The following is an 18,411-nucleotide window of genomic DNA, read 5'->3' as shown; positions in this document are numbered from 1 at the left end:
ATGACAACCTGCAAGCCAAAACTGTCCTGTTGCCTTTTTTGTTGTTGTTGTAAATAAAATTTTATTGAAGTACAGCCACGCTTATTCATTTAGGAATTGTCTGTGGCTTTTTCATATTAAAAGGGCAGAGCTGCCTGACCAGGCAGTGGCGCAGTGAATAGAGCGTTGGACTGGGATGCGGAGGACCCGGGTTCGAGACCCCGAGGTCGCCAGCTTGAGTGCGGGCTCATCTGTCTTGAGCAAAGCTCACCAGCTTGAACCCAAGGTCGCTGGCTCCAGCAAGGGTTTACTTGGTCTGCTGAAGGCCCGCAGTCAAGGCATATATGAGAAAGCAATCAATGAACAACTAAGGTGTTGCAATGCACAATGAAAAACTAATGATTGATGCTTCTCATCTCTCTCCGTTCCTGTCTGTCTGTCCCTGTCTGTTCCTCTCTCTTACTCACTCTCTGTCTCTGTAAAAAAAAAAAAAAAAAAGGCAGAGCTGAGTTTCTACACAGAGACTATACAGCTTACAAAGACAAAAATATTTACTTTCTGGCCCTTTACATCTTCTCAATTCTGTCTTTGACAACACAAAAACTAATGAACATGGCAGTTTTTCTTTTTTTAAAAAAATTTTTGAAGACTTTATTCATTTTAGAGAGGAGAGACAAAGAGAGAGAAGGAGGGAGGAGCAGGAAGCATCAACTCTCATATGTGCCTTGACCAGGCAAGCCCAGGGTTTTGAACCGGCGACCTCAGTGTTCCAGGTCAATGCTCTATCCACTGCGCCACCACAGGTCAGGCATAGCAGTTTTTCAATAAAACTTTATTTACCAAAACAGGTTGCAGGCAGAATTTGGCCAAGCCTTGGTAAATTGGAATTTACAGTCAGACAGACTATCTATGTGACTCCACCTCTCTGGACCTTAATTTGCATACCCATAAAACATGGATATCAAGGCTTATCTCACATGATTGTTATGAGGATAAAATAAGAAACTGTATGATTAGGAACTAGCACATATGAGATCCTCTCTAAGTGTTAGCGCCTTTTTATTTAACACCTCATACCCACAGTCTATCAGGAATTTACAATTAAAATGTAGAAAACTAGCACCTCTACCAAACACCAGGGGAGGTGTCTGTCTCAGTAAACTGAAACAGACAAAAAGATTTAAAAATGTAAAAACACGCTTAGTATATTTCAGGACGTTGGTGTGGCTTGTATGAATTATGTTTAAGTAAAAGGGAGAAGAATGATGTTAAAAAAGCCATATCATTTTGACATCACAGATTTCTAATTTAAGCCTGAGTTTCAAAAAACACAGTTTTAGATATATTTCCTCCTTCCAAATACTCAAGAATTTTTTTTTCTCAAATTTTTTTTTAATAATTTTATTTTTTTAATGGGGCGACATCAATAAATCAGGATACATATATTCAAAGATAACATGTCCAGGTTATCTTGTCATTCAATTATGTTGCATACCCATCACCCAAAGTCAGATTGTCCTCTGTCACCTTCTATCTTGATTTCTTTGTGCCCCTCCCCCTCCCCCTTTCCCTCTCCCTCTCCCCCCTCCCCCCATAACCACCACACTCTTATCAATGTCTCTTAGTCTCACTTTTATGTCCCACCTATGTATGGAATAATGCAGTTCCTGTTTTTTTCTGATTTACTTATTTCACTTTGTATAATGTTATCAAGATCCCACCATTTTGCTGTAAATGATCCGATGTCATCATTTCTTATGGCTGAGTAGTATTCCATAGTGTATATGTGCCACATCTTCTTTATCCAGTCATCTATTGACAGGCTTTTTGGTTGTTTCCATGTCCTGGCCACTGTGAACAATGCTGCAATGAACATGGGGCTGCATGTGTCTTTACATACCAAATACTCAAGAATTTAATGTAGGTTTACATCGTCTTTCATGTTTCTCTATGTTTAGATATAGCCTATCATTAAATCAACTATTCCTTATGATCACTTTTAAAAATCAAGCATCCCAGACCCCAGAACTAGAAAAGCACCTGCATGCATGTTTTGATCCAGTGAGAAATGAAAGTATTTTAAGAAAATGATGCCCGTGGGTCATCGCAGAAATGTTGATGCAGAACATCATTTCTCACGAAACTCTGAAGGGGAGGTTGTGGGTGCGTCTAGTTCCAATAGGCTTAAGAATCATAACCAAAGAGAGAAATTCCCTTGCTATTTTTATTTTCATAATCTACGTATTTTCTCCTCTAAGTATAGTATAGTTTTCTTCCTTTACTTCAATAAAATAAAAAACATCTGGCGTAAAAAGAAAACTTATGTTGGAGCATCAGGAAACAGATGGGAGCACTTCAGGTAAAATGTGCTTTAGGGTTGATACATACTCGTTCACTTGTGTAAACGTGCACAAGAAAACTAACTTGTCTGGTTCTCTGTTTCCTTCCCTCTATTTAGTGGGAATAAAAATGCCCACTAACCGTGTCACTATAAATATTAATAATCTAGTAAGTATAAGTGGTTACATACTGGTGACTAGATCCTTGATAAGTATAATTCCTCCCCTGCATCCATATTATTTTAGACTATAAAGAGCTATGATTCTCAACCTGGAACACGGGACTTCCAGAAAGTACACAGTCATGTTGTAACAGTAAAAATAGAAAATTCCATCTGACCTTTGCTTGACTAATCTTGGCTTGCAGAACAGGAACTGGCCCGCCTGCCCCGATGTAATCATAGGTATTTGCTCAAGCTTCTCGGCACCTGGGGCAATCACCCTGAGAGCTGTTGCAACTTCCCTATCTCATGACTCCTGAATTCCTGGGTGTCTCCTCCCCTCCCTGAAATAATGTATAAAACTTGCTTGCTGAAGTTGTTCGGGGCTCTTGGCTACCTCCTTGCCTTGAGCCCGCTCGCGAGTGTAATAAACTTTTTCTTCTGTTTTACCCACACACTTGGGTCTAGAGTCTTAGTGGTGCGCCCTCGGTCAACAATGTGCCAGGGGCAACTGAAGCCTCAGGTCAGATGATCGGTGTTTTCTTTTCGTTTTTTAAAATTATTTTTATTTATTTATTCATTTTAGAGAAAAGAGAGAGAGAGAGAGAGAAAGAGAGAGAGAGAAGGGAGGGGAGGAGCAGGAAACATCAACTCCCATATGTGCCTTGACTGGGCAAACCCAGAGTTTTGAACCAGTGACCTCAGCATTCCAGATCAATGCTCCATCCACTTCGCCACCATAAGTCAGGCCGGTTTTCTTGAGAGTGTCAATTTTACTCAAAAGTGTAACTAGAAAGCTTAGTAACACAATTTAGAAGAAATATAAAACCCTTTCATATGGAAATAAATCGTCTTCATTTGGAAGAGCATGTGAAATGAATGGAAACTCAAGAGAGAATGTTGAAACTACAAGAAAATTAATGGTTTCTTTTAACTAATGGGCAGAATGCCCTGCTGTGGGGGTCTCAGTGGAAATGGAATGTGAGGCTCTGGAAGAAAGAATGTGAGATTCGATTTGGGGTTTGAAGATAAAAATTTGAGGGGCCTCTCACCCGCCCCCACCTCTACTAGCTTCTGGTTTTGAGATCCTGAATAACTTGCTTAATCTCTAACTCTTTTTCTGCATCTGTGAAATGGGAGTCATCTACATATAAAGGGTGATGTGAGATAAACAAAATTAGGTGAAAATGTTACCAGAGGGATTTTCTGAAATTTTTGTGAACAGTAAACAATTGAAAGATGTAAATTTTATTGCTATCAGCTGGTGAATCCTCCATTTTATCAGTAAACTGGACTAAGAAGCCAGATTAAAAGGAAGCCTTTCTTCAAAAATTAATAAATGGGACTACATCAGACTAAGAAGTTTTGCTCAGCAAGAGAAACTGATAACAAAATAAACAGACAGCCAACTAAATGGGAAATGATATTTTCAAACAACAGCTCAGATAAGGGCCTAATATCCAAAATATACAAAGAACTCATAAAACTCAACAACAAACAAACAAACAATCCAATAAAAAAATGGGAAGAGGATATGAACAGACACTTCTCCCAGGAAGAAATACAAATGGCCAACAGATATATGAAAAGATGCTCATCTTCTTTAGCTATTAGAGAAATGCAAATCAAAACTGCAATGAGATACCACCTCACACCTGTTCGATTAGCTATTATTAGCAAGACAGGTAATAGCAAATGTTGGAGAGGCTGTGGAGAAAAAGGAACCCTCATACACTGTTGGTGGGAATGTAAAGTAGTACAACCATTATGGAAGAAAGTATGGTGGTTCCTCAAAAAACTGAAAATAGAACTACCTTATGACCCAGCAATCCCTCTACTGGGTATATACCCCAAAAACTCAGAAACATTGATACGTAAAGACACATGCAGCCCCATGTTTATTGCAGCATTGTTCACAGTGGCCAGGACATGGAAACAACCAAAAAGCCCGTCAATAGATGACTGGATAAAGAAGATGTGGCACATACACACTATGGAATACTACTCAGCCATAAGAAATGATGACATTGGATCATTTACAGCAAAATGGTGGGATCTTGATAACATGATACGAAGCGAAATAAGTAAATCAGAAAAAACCAGGAACTGCATTATTCCATACGTAGGTGGGACATAAAAGTGAAACTAAGAGACATTGATAAGAGTGTGGTGGTTACGGGGGGGAGGGGGGAATGGGAGAGGGAAAGTGGGAGGGGGAGGGGCACAAAGAAAACAAGATAGAAGGTGACAGAGGACAATCTGACTTTGGGTGATGGGTATGCAACATAATTGAACGACAAGATAACCTGGACTTGTTATCTTTGAATATATGTATCCTGATTTATTGATGTCACCCCATTAAAAAAATAAAATTATTATAAAAAAAAAAAAAAGGAAGCCTTTCTTAAGAAATCTCTTCTCTGCTTAAAATCATATATATATTTTGACCTTCCTTACTTTAGGCACTTTTTTTCTACTGAGTATGGATCAAATTAAACTTCTCTTGATTTCCCCATCTGTAACATGCAGAAAATAGAAATTACCTCAGTGATTGTGCTGAGAATTGAAAGGACATAACTGCGTAATGAAATTATTCTGCAGGGGCCTTAAAGATTGAACTCTCAAAATTATAAATTCCTTCCTTTTCCTCCCCTCTTCTAGCTTCAACTTGTCTCTCATAAGTTTCTTCCAACTTTAAGAAAATAATTCTAGAGCCTACATTCCGTTATAATGGGTTTTGGCTGTATCCTTGGAAACTTGTTTCTGCATGTCACGGACTTAAACAATCCGCTTGTTCAAAATTGTATATTCACCAATTACTTTGGAGACTTTTCTCTGATTAGCTCTTTCATGAGAATGTAGAATAAGGGGATTATAAGAAGAGCACTAGACAATTCTAGGCAAATCCTTCATAGTGCTAAGCAACGTCATTTTTCTCTGGTTGAGAACTCTGAGTACTTGAAGCTTGCACTGTGGCTGCTGACAAAGCCATCTTATTTTTTTTAATGCATAACATGCATTTTTAGTAGCCCTCAAATCTAGTATTTTCAAATTAATAAAATACTTCTTTAGTTCTTTTTTTAAATTTTTTTATTTTATTTATTCATTTTAGAGAGGAGAGAGAGAGGAGAGACAGAGAGGGAGAGAGAGGAGATAGAGACAGAGAGAGAGAAGGGGGGAGGAGCTAGAAGCATCAATTCCTATATGTGCCTTGACCAGGCAAGTCCAGGGTTTCGAACCGGCGACCTCAGCATTTCCAGGTCGACGCTTTATCCACTGCGCCACCACAGGTCAGGCTTCTTTAGTTCTTTAGTTTACATTACATCATGACTAGAGTTCCAGTTTGTAAACAGCACCTGCTAACTAACTTTTTACAGATCCAGCTGGATTATCAACTTTTTTTAGGTTTTGGTGCAAAGCACACATGTCAGTTGAAGATTATTGGCAACAGAATGCATCCCACGTGTATTTAGAAGTGGTTCCTTCTTTTCTCTTCAGGCTAAAATGTCTTAAATACTTGCTAGATGCTAGGTACGCTGCTAAATACATTTCTTGTGTTTTGTTATTTGATACCTCACAACAACCACTCAATAGATTGTTTTGTTGTCGTTTTTTGTTTTTTTGCAGGAGAGGAGAAAGAGAGACAGACAGGAAGGGAGAGAGATGAGAAGCTTTAACTCATAGTTGCATCACTTTAGTTGTTCATTGATTGCTTCTCATACATGCCTTGACTGGGGGCATCCATCCAGCTAGTAACCCCTTGCTCAAGCCAGCGACCTTGGGCTTCAAGCCAGAGACCATGGGGTTATGTTGATGATTCCATGCTCAAGCTGGTGAGCCTGTGCTCAAGCCAGTGACCTCTGAGTTTTGAACCTGGGACCTCAACATCCCAGCTTGATGCTCTGTCCACTGTGCCACCATCGGCCAGGCTGTATAATGTTTTCTTTGCAGTTTTGCCAAAGGAAATTGAACTTCAGAAAAGCAATGTTAATAAAATAAAACTTACTTAAAATTGCTCAGATAGTAAATTATGTATCTCAGTTAAGGTGTGTGATTACAATGTGTCCCTGTACTCCAATCCTTCTTTTGTAAAATTTTTCAATAGTTTACGTTACACTTTCCAAACTTTAGGATTCTATAGGAGAAATTACATCTCTTTAGTCTCTGTTTCAGCAAAGGGCGGGACTATGGCATACATACCTCCTACAAATTACACCTGAATCCCATAAAAAATGACTTGACTTCAGGCATTGAGATCTGATAGGAACTCAGTTTCCCATAAGGCCCTCTGCCTTCCAGCCTGAAACTTCTCCAACTTTGCCTTCTTAAAGGGACAATGGCAGAAAAGACACTCAGGCTTTCTTTTAAACCCCCACAATTACTACCTTTTAATGTCAGGGTTAGTGAGCCATATAGCAAAGAGTGAAATTCATCTCTTTTGTTGTACAGATCAATAAGTTTTTACAAACATGTACAAATTACACAATGGTGTAGCATTCGCCACAATCAAAGTTTAAAGTATTCCCATTAGCCCCTGAAGTTTTCTTTTGTCCTTTTGTAATCAGTCCCTGTCTCCATCCCAGGCCCGAAACGACTGATCTGATTTCGGTCCCTAGAGTTTGGTCTTTTGCAAAATGTTATATAAATAGAATCATACAGTATGTACTGTTTTGTGTCTGGCTTCTTCTATTTAACAAAATTTTTTTGAGATTTATTTATGTTGTTACATCTATCAGTAGTTTCTTCCTTTTTATTGCAGTGGTATTCCATTGTGTAGATGTAAAACTACTTATCCATTCATTAATTAAATGCCCAGCTGGATGGTCAATTTAATATAAAATGTGTTTAACTCTGTAAGAAAAATGTCAAACAGTGTTTTACAGTGATGGTACCTTTTTGCTTTCCCACAGGCAATGAACAGAAACTCTAGCTGGTCCCTATCCTCATCAGATTTTGATATTGTTAGCTTTTATTTTTGTTTTATTTGTTTTTAGCCATTCCCTTAAGGTATGTAGTGGTACTTCACTGTGGTTTAAATTTGCTGTCCCATAACAATGTGAATCTTTCTCTTTTTTTAATGTGGCTATTTGCTCCTTTGATGAAATGTTTTAAAAAATCTCCTTTCTTTCTTTCTTTCTTTCTTTCTTTCTTTCTTTCTTTCTTTCTTTCTTTCTTTCTTTCTCTCTCTCTCTCTCTCTCTTTCTTTCATTATTATTGAGTTGTGAAATTTCTTTACATATTTTGGATGCAAGTTCTTTATCAAATTCATTTTTTAAAAATATTTTCTTCAATCTATAGATTATTTTTATTTCCTTTTCTAAACAGTACCTTTCAAAGAGCAGAGATTCTTAATTTTGATGATGTACCATATACTGAGATTGCATTGAATTTATAGATCAGTTTGGAAGAGTATTGGTATCTGGAGGAAGTGCAATCCAGGCAGAAAGATTAGCAAGTCTGAAGGCTCTGAGGTGGTAATAGCATCTCAGTTTATTTGAGGAGCACAAAAAAGACAGGAGAGATAGAGCTAATGCAGCAAGAAAATGCCAGTAGATCAGGTCAGAGAGATACTAGGGACCAGAACACGTAGCTCTTGTAGGCCACGGTAAGGACTTGGGATTCTACTATCAATGAGATTGGAAGCTTTTGAAGCCAAGAAATACATAAACTGACTTACATTTTAAAGAGATCCATCTGTCTGCTATGAAAACATAAACTAGCATGCAAGGGTGGAATTAGGGAGATAGGTTAGCATCACAGTAGTCCAGACTAAATACGATGTGGGAATGAGTAAGGTAGGAACCGGGTACTGGAAGGGGCATCGTGAGTTTGGTGGGGGATATATCAAGGACTGTTCAATATCTAACTATGAAAAGTAAGACAAGTTGGATTGGAGATAATGAATTTGAGAGTTATCATCATATAGCTAGAAGTGAAGACAGAGGAAAAAAATAAGCATAAATTTTAGTAAGCACCGTCATTGTCCTTTGTTCACTTCTTGGGCCTTGAAATTCCAGCTGTGGCTGAAGATGCCTGGTAAGCATGAACTAGGTGAGGCTGACACAAACCAGAATGGTAGTCTTTGTTTCTCCTCCTTGGATGAGTTTCCTGTGTGGATCCGCAAAGTCACTCCATGACTTTGGGCTTCTTTTCAGCCTGCAGTACAGATGCCTCTGGGATTTATTGTGAATCTCAGTTTATTAATATTTGCAAAAGTGCTTTTGGGTCCTTTGTTAAGAGGCATTATAGAGAAGCAGAGGGTTATTATTAAGGATGACATTTGCTCATTGTGATTAAAAATGACAAAATGAAATTTCAAGTGCAGAAGTCAACACTGCAATTTAATGTACAAAGGTGTCTGCATATCAACATGCAGCCAAATGAGGTCCATCTGTATGACAGAGATTTTTCGAGTTTGCTTTCAAATGAGGATTGGTTTTTCAAGTAGGGAATTGAATGTAAGCAGACATCATCAGAGGCCAAAAATATACCATTTCAGCTAATTGCATCCATTTGTACAATGGCTTTTTTTCCTCTTTAATTTATCACGGGCTGCAAATGGAGCCCAGAGAACTGTGCACTGAGGCTGCGTCCACATGGTTTTATTTACCATTGCACACAGAATTTTATTGGGCTATAAAATAAATGGATTTCAGCTGAAGCAATTAGAACAGTACCTTCTAAAGCCACTGCATGAATTAGCACATACTCCTGGGCCCTTCCCTGGAAAAAGCTTGTAATATGCAGAGAAGAAATGGGGTAGGAGCCGGAGAGGGATGATGGGACATTCTTACTCATTTCCTGCTTCTTTCTCAGAACTTGTTGTGTGTGACCCCCAAACTAAACCACCTCTAGGCAGCACTGTAATAAAAGATGGTGAACACACTCAGGCCTACAGTTGTACTTGGCTGACAGTGTTTGAGAGAAAAATGAACTTGTTGTGGTTTGGAGATTAGGGAGGGAAACAGAAAACTTTCAGAGAAAATTCATTTGCTGAATTTTGAGTGTTTCTCTCTCTTTCAACCTATGAAGGCAAGTGCATTGTGATCCACAGTTAGGCATCAGTGAAAAATGCTAGAAGGCACTAGTGTTTTGACGTTTTCATTCTTTCTTTTAGCGTCACCACTTAATGTCCAAGTAACTGAAAATTTTCTTCACTCTACTGCTCTTGACTTAATTCCATTGTATAAACAGCAGCTACAGAGGATAACCTTCTTTTCTTAGTATGTGTAGGAGGTAGGAACTGCCCCTCCTCACCTCCACACATAAGCAAACAGAAATGATAACTTTTGAACCTCTCAGCCAGATTAAGAATGAAAAACCAAGAGTTTCCAGAGATCTGAGAGGAGGAGATTGGGGAAGAGGTTTATTTGAAAAGAGCTATTGCTGAATGTGTAATTCTCACTGAGCCTTGGGGACAGCATGACCCTGCTGCCTCAGAACCATGTACCTAGTGAGGCAGACTCAAGGAGTCAGAGAACATGGACACCCAGTAGTTGTACACTCAGTCTTTATGGCCAGTAGTCGCAGCCATCATGGCCATGCAGATGCAGGTTTGCATCGGATTTGGGCAGACAGTAATGAAATAGTGGAGCCAAACACTGGTGGGCCATACATCTCTTAAAGTCTCGCACTGGCTGACGAGCAAATGCACAGGGAAAACACTTCCCTTTCACTCATTATGAGCTCCCGAAGCCCTGACACATTCTCTGGTTCCACAACCAGGAGAACCTTCTCTGGTTTCTCCTAGAATCAGAGGCCTCACCAGTCTCAGTAGGGCTCACAAAGTCCCTCACCTCTGGTTCCCCTTCTGTACTCCTCTCTTCCTGCCAACATGGCTTCTTCTTCAGCACTCTGCATTCTCTCCTCTCTCTCTACAAACATGGCTTCTTTTTGCCTCTTCTTTTCTCTCAAAACTACCAGAACCCACAAAGACCCCTCCTCAGAAAACATTAGCAAAACAACGGACCTTCCCAAGCAGGAAGGTAATTTGCAATTTCACAGACCACATATATCTGGCTCTTCCCAGCCCTCAATGCAAAATATAAGTGAGCAAACCTAAAAAATCATATTATACAAACTTATTTGACCAACACAGTCATTGATGGATTTGTGTCTGAGAGAACAAAAATTAGATTGTGGGATGGGATCTGACTGTATACTGGATCTCTAGTGGGAACTGTGGGCTTTGCTGGAGTACCAAAAAGAGGATTGTTTGGTGTAATTGTTCAGGGTGTGTTTCGGCTAAGGATGTTTACATTTCTGAGGACCATGGGACTTTGTGGGAGAGAAAGTACCTAAAAAGGACTGTTTTGGTTCCAAGATGGCCAAAGAGTAGGCAGATGCTACAACTCTCTCTTTCCAGAACCAAGGTGGATTACAACTTAAATCTGAGAACACTCATCAGGAAAGACAAACTTTGGACTAAACTAAGAGGATTCTATAGCCAAGGACCACCAAAGAACCCACTCTGAATCTGGTAGGAAAGGTGGAGACGTGGAAAAGGCTGCCCTGCTCCCCGGAGTGAGCAGTGCCCAGGAGGGACTTTCGTGACAGGGAGGGCTGTTCAGTGAGTTGTAGGTCCTTATCCCTAAAACTGGAATCCCAGCCTAGAGCACTAGAGCCTGGAAGGGGCTTACAGACTATATTTGTCTGAGAAAAAAGCCTAGACACGGTTTGAGAGAAGGAGGCTGGACTCTCAGGACCAGGTTCCTTATTAAAGAAACTGCATGGAGAGCCTCACTCACAGCCACTTTCCGGGAGACCCAGGAGGACACCCTAACCCCTGGGCTGAGTCACTCCCCAAATATAAAATGAACATTTTTCCTGGGAATGGCATCACTGGCAAAGGAAAGAAAGTGCCCTGTCCACTGGAGGCCCCCCTACCCTAGCTAGAACAAAGATGCTTAGAGATAGGTGCCATGATAGTGCAGAGGTCTAAGCTACACCACCCACTGCACTGCTGAATGCTCCAGGGGAAGGCAGGCTGGAGGCGGCAGGGCGCAGCTGTAGAAGTTCGAAGGAGCTTGCACAAGCTAGCCTGCAGAGCCGGAACTGCCCTTGCTGCTGGTGAAGTCCAGGCTCACACACAGCCCTGCTCGCTGAGAGGCCCAACCTTGGTGGGGGCGGAGGCCCGAGTGTCAGTAAGCGTCAGTGGAGGGGGAACACGTGGGCACATGTGAGCCTGCCAGTGAGGGCGGAAGTCACCTGGCTGCTGCAGGGATTCGGGCCAGCACACAAACCAGCCCAGGGTGGGGTGCACCCTCAGTGGTGATCCAAGTGGGGGCGGAGACCCAAGTGTCTGCAGAGGGTGAATGCGCATGGGTGTGCACGAGCACACCAATGAATGCAGAAGTTGCACTGGCTGCTACAGGGATCCCCACTGGCGTGCAAACCTGCTTGAGGTGCGGGTGCGCCCTCAGCAGTAGAGAAAGCACGGGCGACCTTGGTGGTGATATGAGCGGTTGCATGCACCCCTCTCCAGGTGGCTCCTGAGATCTGAGCTGACTGAGGCAGCCCTGGAAGCAGTCCAAAGAGGTGCGTGGGCATGTGTGAGCCCGACCAGGGCAGCAGTGGTCATGGAGGCAGGCTGGTGCCAGCAGCACCTGAGCCCAAAAGCCCTAGGCAGCAACAGTGGCAGTGACCCTGTAGACAGACCACACAATGGAAGCACAGGGACCACACTCAACTGGAACACTTGAGACTACACCCTACTGAGTGCTGAAAAGGACAAAAAAACAAAACAAAAGAAAAGAAAATAAGTAAATAAAATGTCTGGATAGAATGATACCTGAGGCTAAGGAGTAGGCCACATCTAATACTGAACCTAATCACAGAATTACAGTACTGAGCTCAACAAGTAGCCCGCAATAAGAGGCAACAGAAAGTGGATTTTAGGGGAACTTGAACTTTTAAAGGAACTTCTCCCAGGCCAAGAGTAGATAAAAGCAAGCCTAGGAGTGCAGCTGATATTTACAATACCACCTGGACCCAGCAGAGGCAGCCACAAGATCTGAATAACCTGTAGCTCCCAAAATGGATAAAAACCAGTCATAGGCAGTGACCCCCACTGATCGGCACCAGGCCACGGCCTGGGAAGTCCAGGGCAACACAGACAAAATGGGAAGACAAAAAAGTGCAATACCAATGAATCAACAAGAGAAACCTCTGAAAAATGAACTAAGTGAGATTGAAATAAGGAAACTACTGGATGCAGAGTTTAAAATAATGATTATTAGAATGCTGAAAGATCTTAGAACAACAGTGGATCGACACAGTGAGCACATAAATAAAGAGATAACAAGCATCAAAAAGGAAACTGAAATAATAAAGAAGAACCAGTCAGAAATGACAAATACAATATCAGAAATGAAGACTACACTAGAAGCAATTACAAGCAGGTGGGATGAAGCAGAGCATTGAATCAGTGATTTAGAAGACAAGATAAACGAAAACACGGAAGTGGAGCAGAAAAAAGAAAAGTGACTGAAAAAAATCTGAGAAAACTCTAAGAGAGCTCTGTGACAACCTAAAGAGAAACAACATCCGCCTCATAGGAGTTTCTGAAGAAGAGAAAGAACAAGGGATAGAGACCTTGTTCAATGAAATCATAGCTGAAAACTTCCCTAAATTGATGCAGCAAAAAGTCACACAAGTTCAAGAAGCACAGAGAATTCTATTAAAGAGAAACCCAAAGAAATCTACACCAAGACACATCATAAGTAAAATACTAAAGCTAAGTGATAAAGAGAAAATATTAGAAGTACTAGAGAAAAAAAGGCTATCACCTATTAAGGAGCCCCCATAAGGATGACATCCGACACTTGAGGCCAGAAGGGAATGGCAAGAAATATTCAAAGTAATGCAGAACAAGAGCCTACAACCAAGACTACTTTATCCAGAAAGGCTATCATTTAAAATTGAAGGAGAAATAAAAAGCTTCCCAGACAAAAAAACAAACAAACAAAAAAAACCTCAAGGAATTTATTACAACCAAACCAATGCTGCAAGAAATGTTGTAAACAGAACAAGGGGGGGGGGAAGAATATAGTAAAAGAGGAATATAGCTTTAAAGAATAAAATAGCAATAAACAACTACATATCAATAATAACCTTAAATGTAAATGGATTATATGATCCAATCAAAAGATATAGGGTAGCTGCATGGATAAGAAATCAGGACCCATACATATGTTGTCTACAAGAGACACACTTCAAAACAAAAGATACACATTGACTGAAAGTAAAAGGATAGAAAAAAATATTTCATGCAAATGAAAATGAAAAAAATAAGCTGGGGTAGCAATACTTATATCAGACAAAATGGATTTTTAAAACAAAGGCTATATATAGTAAGAGATAAAGAAGGTCACTACATAATGATAAAGGGAACAATCCTACAGGAAGATATAACAACTATAAATATCTACACACCTAATATAGGAGCACCTAAATATATAAAGCAGACTTTGATGGATATAAAGAACAAGATCAACAGCAACACTATAATAGTAGGGGATTTCAATACCCCACTAACATCACTAGATAGATCCTCAAGAAAGAAAATTAACAACAACAACAAAAAAAAAACAGCAGACATAAAGAACACATTAGATTAACTGGATTTAATAGATATCTTCAGAACCTTTCACCCTAAAACAGCAGAATATACATTATTTTCAAGTTTCAAGTGCTCATGGTACATTCTCTAGGATAGACCACATGTTAGGGCACAGAAGCGGTTTCAACAAATTTAAAAAGATTGAAATTATATCAAGCATTTTCTCTGATCACAATGGCATAAAACTAGAAATCAACCACAACAGAAAAACTGAAAAATACAGAAATACTTGGAAACTAAATAGCATGTTATTAAATAACGAATGGGTGAACAATGAGATCAAAAAAGAAATGAAAAATTTCCTAGAAACGAGTGATAATGAGCATAACAACTTGAAATTTATGGGACACAGCAAAAGCAGTACTGAGAGGGAAGTTCATAGCACTACAGGCATACTTTAAGAAGCTAGAAAAAGCTCAAATAAACAACCTAACCCGCATCTTTTAGAACTAGAAAAAAAAAACAGCAAGTAAAGCCCAGAGGTAATAGAAGGAATGAAATAAAGATCAGAGCGGAAATAAATACATAGAGGTTAAAAATATAATACAGAGGATCAATGAAACCAAGAGCTGATTCTTTGAAAGGGTAAACAAGATTGATGAACCTTTAACCAGACTCACCAAGAAAAAAAGAGAGAGGACTCAAATAAATAAAAGTAGAAGATGAGAGTGGAGAAATAACAACTGACACAACAGAAATACAAAATATTGTAAGAGGCCCTGGCCGGTTGGCTCAGTGGTAGAGCATCGGCCTGGCATGCAGGAGTCCCAGGTTCAATTCCCAGCCAGGGCACACAGGAGAAGTGCCCATCTGCTTCTCCACCCCTCCCCCTCTCCTTCCTCTCTGTCTCTCTCTTCCCCTCCCTCAGCCAAGGCTCCATTGGAGCAAAGTTGGCCCAGGCACTGAAGATGGCTCTGTGGCCTCTGCCTCAGGCACTAGAATGGCTCTGGTTGCAACAGAGTGATGCCCCTGATGGGCAGAGCATAGCCCCCTAGTGGGCGTGCCGGGTGGATCCCGGTCAGGCTCATGCGGGAGTCTGTCTGACAGACTCCCCATTTCTGGCTTCGGAAAAATACAAAAAGAAAATATTGTAAGAAAATACAATGAAGAACTGTATGCCAAAAAATTAAACAACCTAGGTAAAATGGACAAATTCCATAAAACACATAATTTTTCAAAAATTAATCTGAAAGAATCAGAAAACCTAAACAGACCAATTACAACAAATGAGATCAAAACAGTTATAAAAAAAATTCCCAACAAACAGAAGCCCTGAGCCAGATGGCTTCACTGGTGAATTCTACCAAATATTCAAAGAAGACCTGACTCCTATCTTTTTCAAGCTATTTCAAAAAATTGAAGAGGAAGGAAGACTTTCAAGCTCCTTTAATTAGGCAAGCATAATTCTGATTCCAAAACCAGGCAAAGACAACACAAAGAAAAAAAATAATAGGCCAATATACCTGATGAATTTAGATGCTAAAATCCTCAAACAAAATATTAGTAAACCGGATCCAGCTATACATGAAAAAAATTATACATCATGATCAAGTGGGATTTATTCTAGGGAGGCAAGGATGGTACAACATTAATAAATCAATCAATGTGATTCATCACATAAACAAAATGAAGGAGAAAAACCACATGATAATTATAATAGATGCAGAAAAAGTATTTGATAAAATCCAGCACCCATTCATGATCAAAACTCTCAGTAAAGTGGGAATACAGGGAACATAACTCAACATGATAAAAGCCATCTATGACAAACCCACAGCCAACATCATACTCAATGGGCAAAATTAAAAGCAATCCCCTTAAGATCAGGAACAAGGCAGGGGTGCCCTCTTTCACCACTCTTATGCAACATAGTTCTGGAAGTCCTAGGCACAGCAATCAGACAAGAAGAAGAAATAAAAGGCATCCAAATTGGAAGAGAAGAAGCAAAACTATCATTATTTGCAGATGATATGCTATTGTATATAGAAAACCCTAAAGTCTCAGTCAAAACACTACTGGACCTGATAAATGAATTCTGCAAGTTGGCAGGGTATAAAATTAATACACAGAAATCAGAGGCTTTTTTTTTTTTTTTTTGTATTTTTCTGAAGCTGGAAACAGGGAGAGACAGTCAGACAGACTCCCGCATGTGCCCGACCGGGGTCCACCCGGCACGCCCACTGGGGGCGATGCTCTTGCCCACCAGGGGGCGAAGCTCTGCCCCTCCGGGGCGTCGCTCTGCTGCAACCAGAGCCACTCCAGCGCCCGGGGCAGAGGCCAAGGAGCCATCCCCAGCACCCGGGCCATCCCTGCTCCAATGGAACCTTGGCTGCGGGAGGGGAAGAGAGAGACAGAGACGAAGAAGGGGGGGTGGAGAAGCAAATGGGCGCCTCTCCTATGTGCCCTGGCCTGGAATCGAACCCAGGTCCCCTGCACGCCAGGCCAACCCTCCACCGCTGAGCCAACCGGCCAGGGCCTAGAGGCATTTTTATACACTAACAATGAACTGTCAGAAAGAGAAATTACGAAAACAATCCCCTTCACTATTGCAACAACAAAAAAAATAAAGTATCTAGGACTAAATTTAACCAAGGAGGGTAAAGACGTGTACTTGGAAAATTATAAAACATTGATGAAAGAAATCAAGGAAGATGCAAACAAGTGGAAGCATATACCGTGTTCATGGATAGGAGGAATAAACATCATTAAAATGTCTATATTACCCTAAGCAACTTATAAATTCAATGCAATACCAATTAAAATACCAATGACATACTTCAAAGATATAGAACACATATTCCAAAAATTTATATGGAATCAAAAAAGAACACAAATAGCCTCAGCAATCTTGAAAAGGAAGAATAAAGTGAGAGGTATCACACTTTCTGATAGCAAGTTATACTACAAGGCCATTGTACTCAAAACAGCATGGTACTGGCATAAGAACAGGCATTTAGATCAATGGAACAGAACTGAGAACCCAGAAATAAACCCACACCTTTATGGACAACTCATATTTGACAAAGGAGGTAAGAGCATACAATGGAGTAAAGAAAGTCCTTTTTACAAATGGTATTGGGAAAATCGGACAGCTACAAGCAAAAAAATGAAACTAGACCACCAACTTACACCATTCACAAAAATAAACTCAAAATGGATAAAAGACTTAAATGTAAGCCCTGAAATCATAAGCATTTTAGAAGAAAACATAGGCAGTAAGCTCTCCGACATCACTCGCAGCAATATATTTGCCGATTTATCTCCATGGGCAAGTGAAATAAAAAAATAAACAAATGGAACTATATCAAACTAAAAAGCTTTTGTACAGGTAAAGACAAGATGAACAGAATAAAAAGACAAACCGCACAATGGAAAAACATATTCGACAATACATCTGATAAGAGGTTAATAACCAAAATTTATAAAGAACTTGTAAAACTCAACACCAGGAAGACAAACAATCCAATCAAAAAACGGGCAAAAGAAATGAATAGACACTTCTCCAAAGAGGACATACAGATGGCCAATAGGCATATGAAAAAATGCTCAACATCACTCATCATTAGAGAAATGTAAATTAAAACCACAATGAGATATCACCTCACACCAGTCTGAATGGCGCTCATCAACAAAACAACACGCGATAAGTGCTGGTGACAATATGGAGAAAGTTATACTACAAGGCCATTGTACTCAAAACAGCATGGTACTGGCATAAGAACAGGCATATAGATCAATGGAACAGAACTGAGAACCCAGAAATAAACCCACACCTTTATGGACAACCCATATTTGACAAAGAAGGTAAGAGCGTACAATGGAGTAAAGAAAGTCCTTTTTACAAATGGTATTGGGAAAATCGGACAGCTACAAGCTGCATTCCCACTGCTGGTGGGAATGCAGACTGGTGCAGCCACTGTGGAAAACAGTATGGAGATTCCTCAAAAAATTAGAAATGGAACTGCCTTTTGACCCAGCCATCCCACTTTTAGGAATATACCCCAAGAACACCATATTACTTATTCAAAAAAAAAAAAAAGAAATGTACCCCCATGTTTATGGCAGCATTGTTCAAAATAGCAAAAAGATTTGGAAACAGCCCAAGTGTCCATCAGTGGAGGAGTAGATTAAAAAGCACTGGTACATATATACAATGGAATACTATGGGGCCATGAAAAAGAAGGAAACAACATGGATGGACCTGGAAACTATTATATTAAGTGAAGTAAGCCAGGCAGAGAAAGAAAAATATTAAATGACCTCACTCTTCTGAGGAATCCAAGGAACAATGTGAACTGAGGAAGGGAATTAA

The sequence above is a fragment of the Saccopteryx leptura genome, chromosome 10 (assembly GCF_036850995.1).
Source record: "Saccopteryx leptura isolate mSacLep1 chromosome 10, mSacLep1_pri_phased_curated, whole genome shotgun sequence".
In the NCBI taxonomy this organism is placed as follows: domain Eukaryota; kingdom Metazoa; phylum Chordata; class Mammalia; order Chiroptera; family Emballonuridae; genus Saccopteryx; species Saccopteryx leptura.
Note: the sequence above shows the minus strand (reverse complement) of the source record.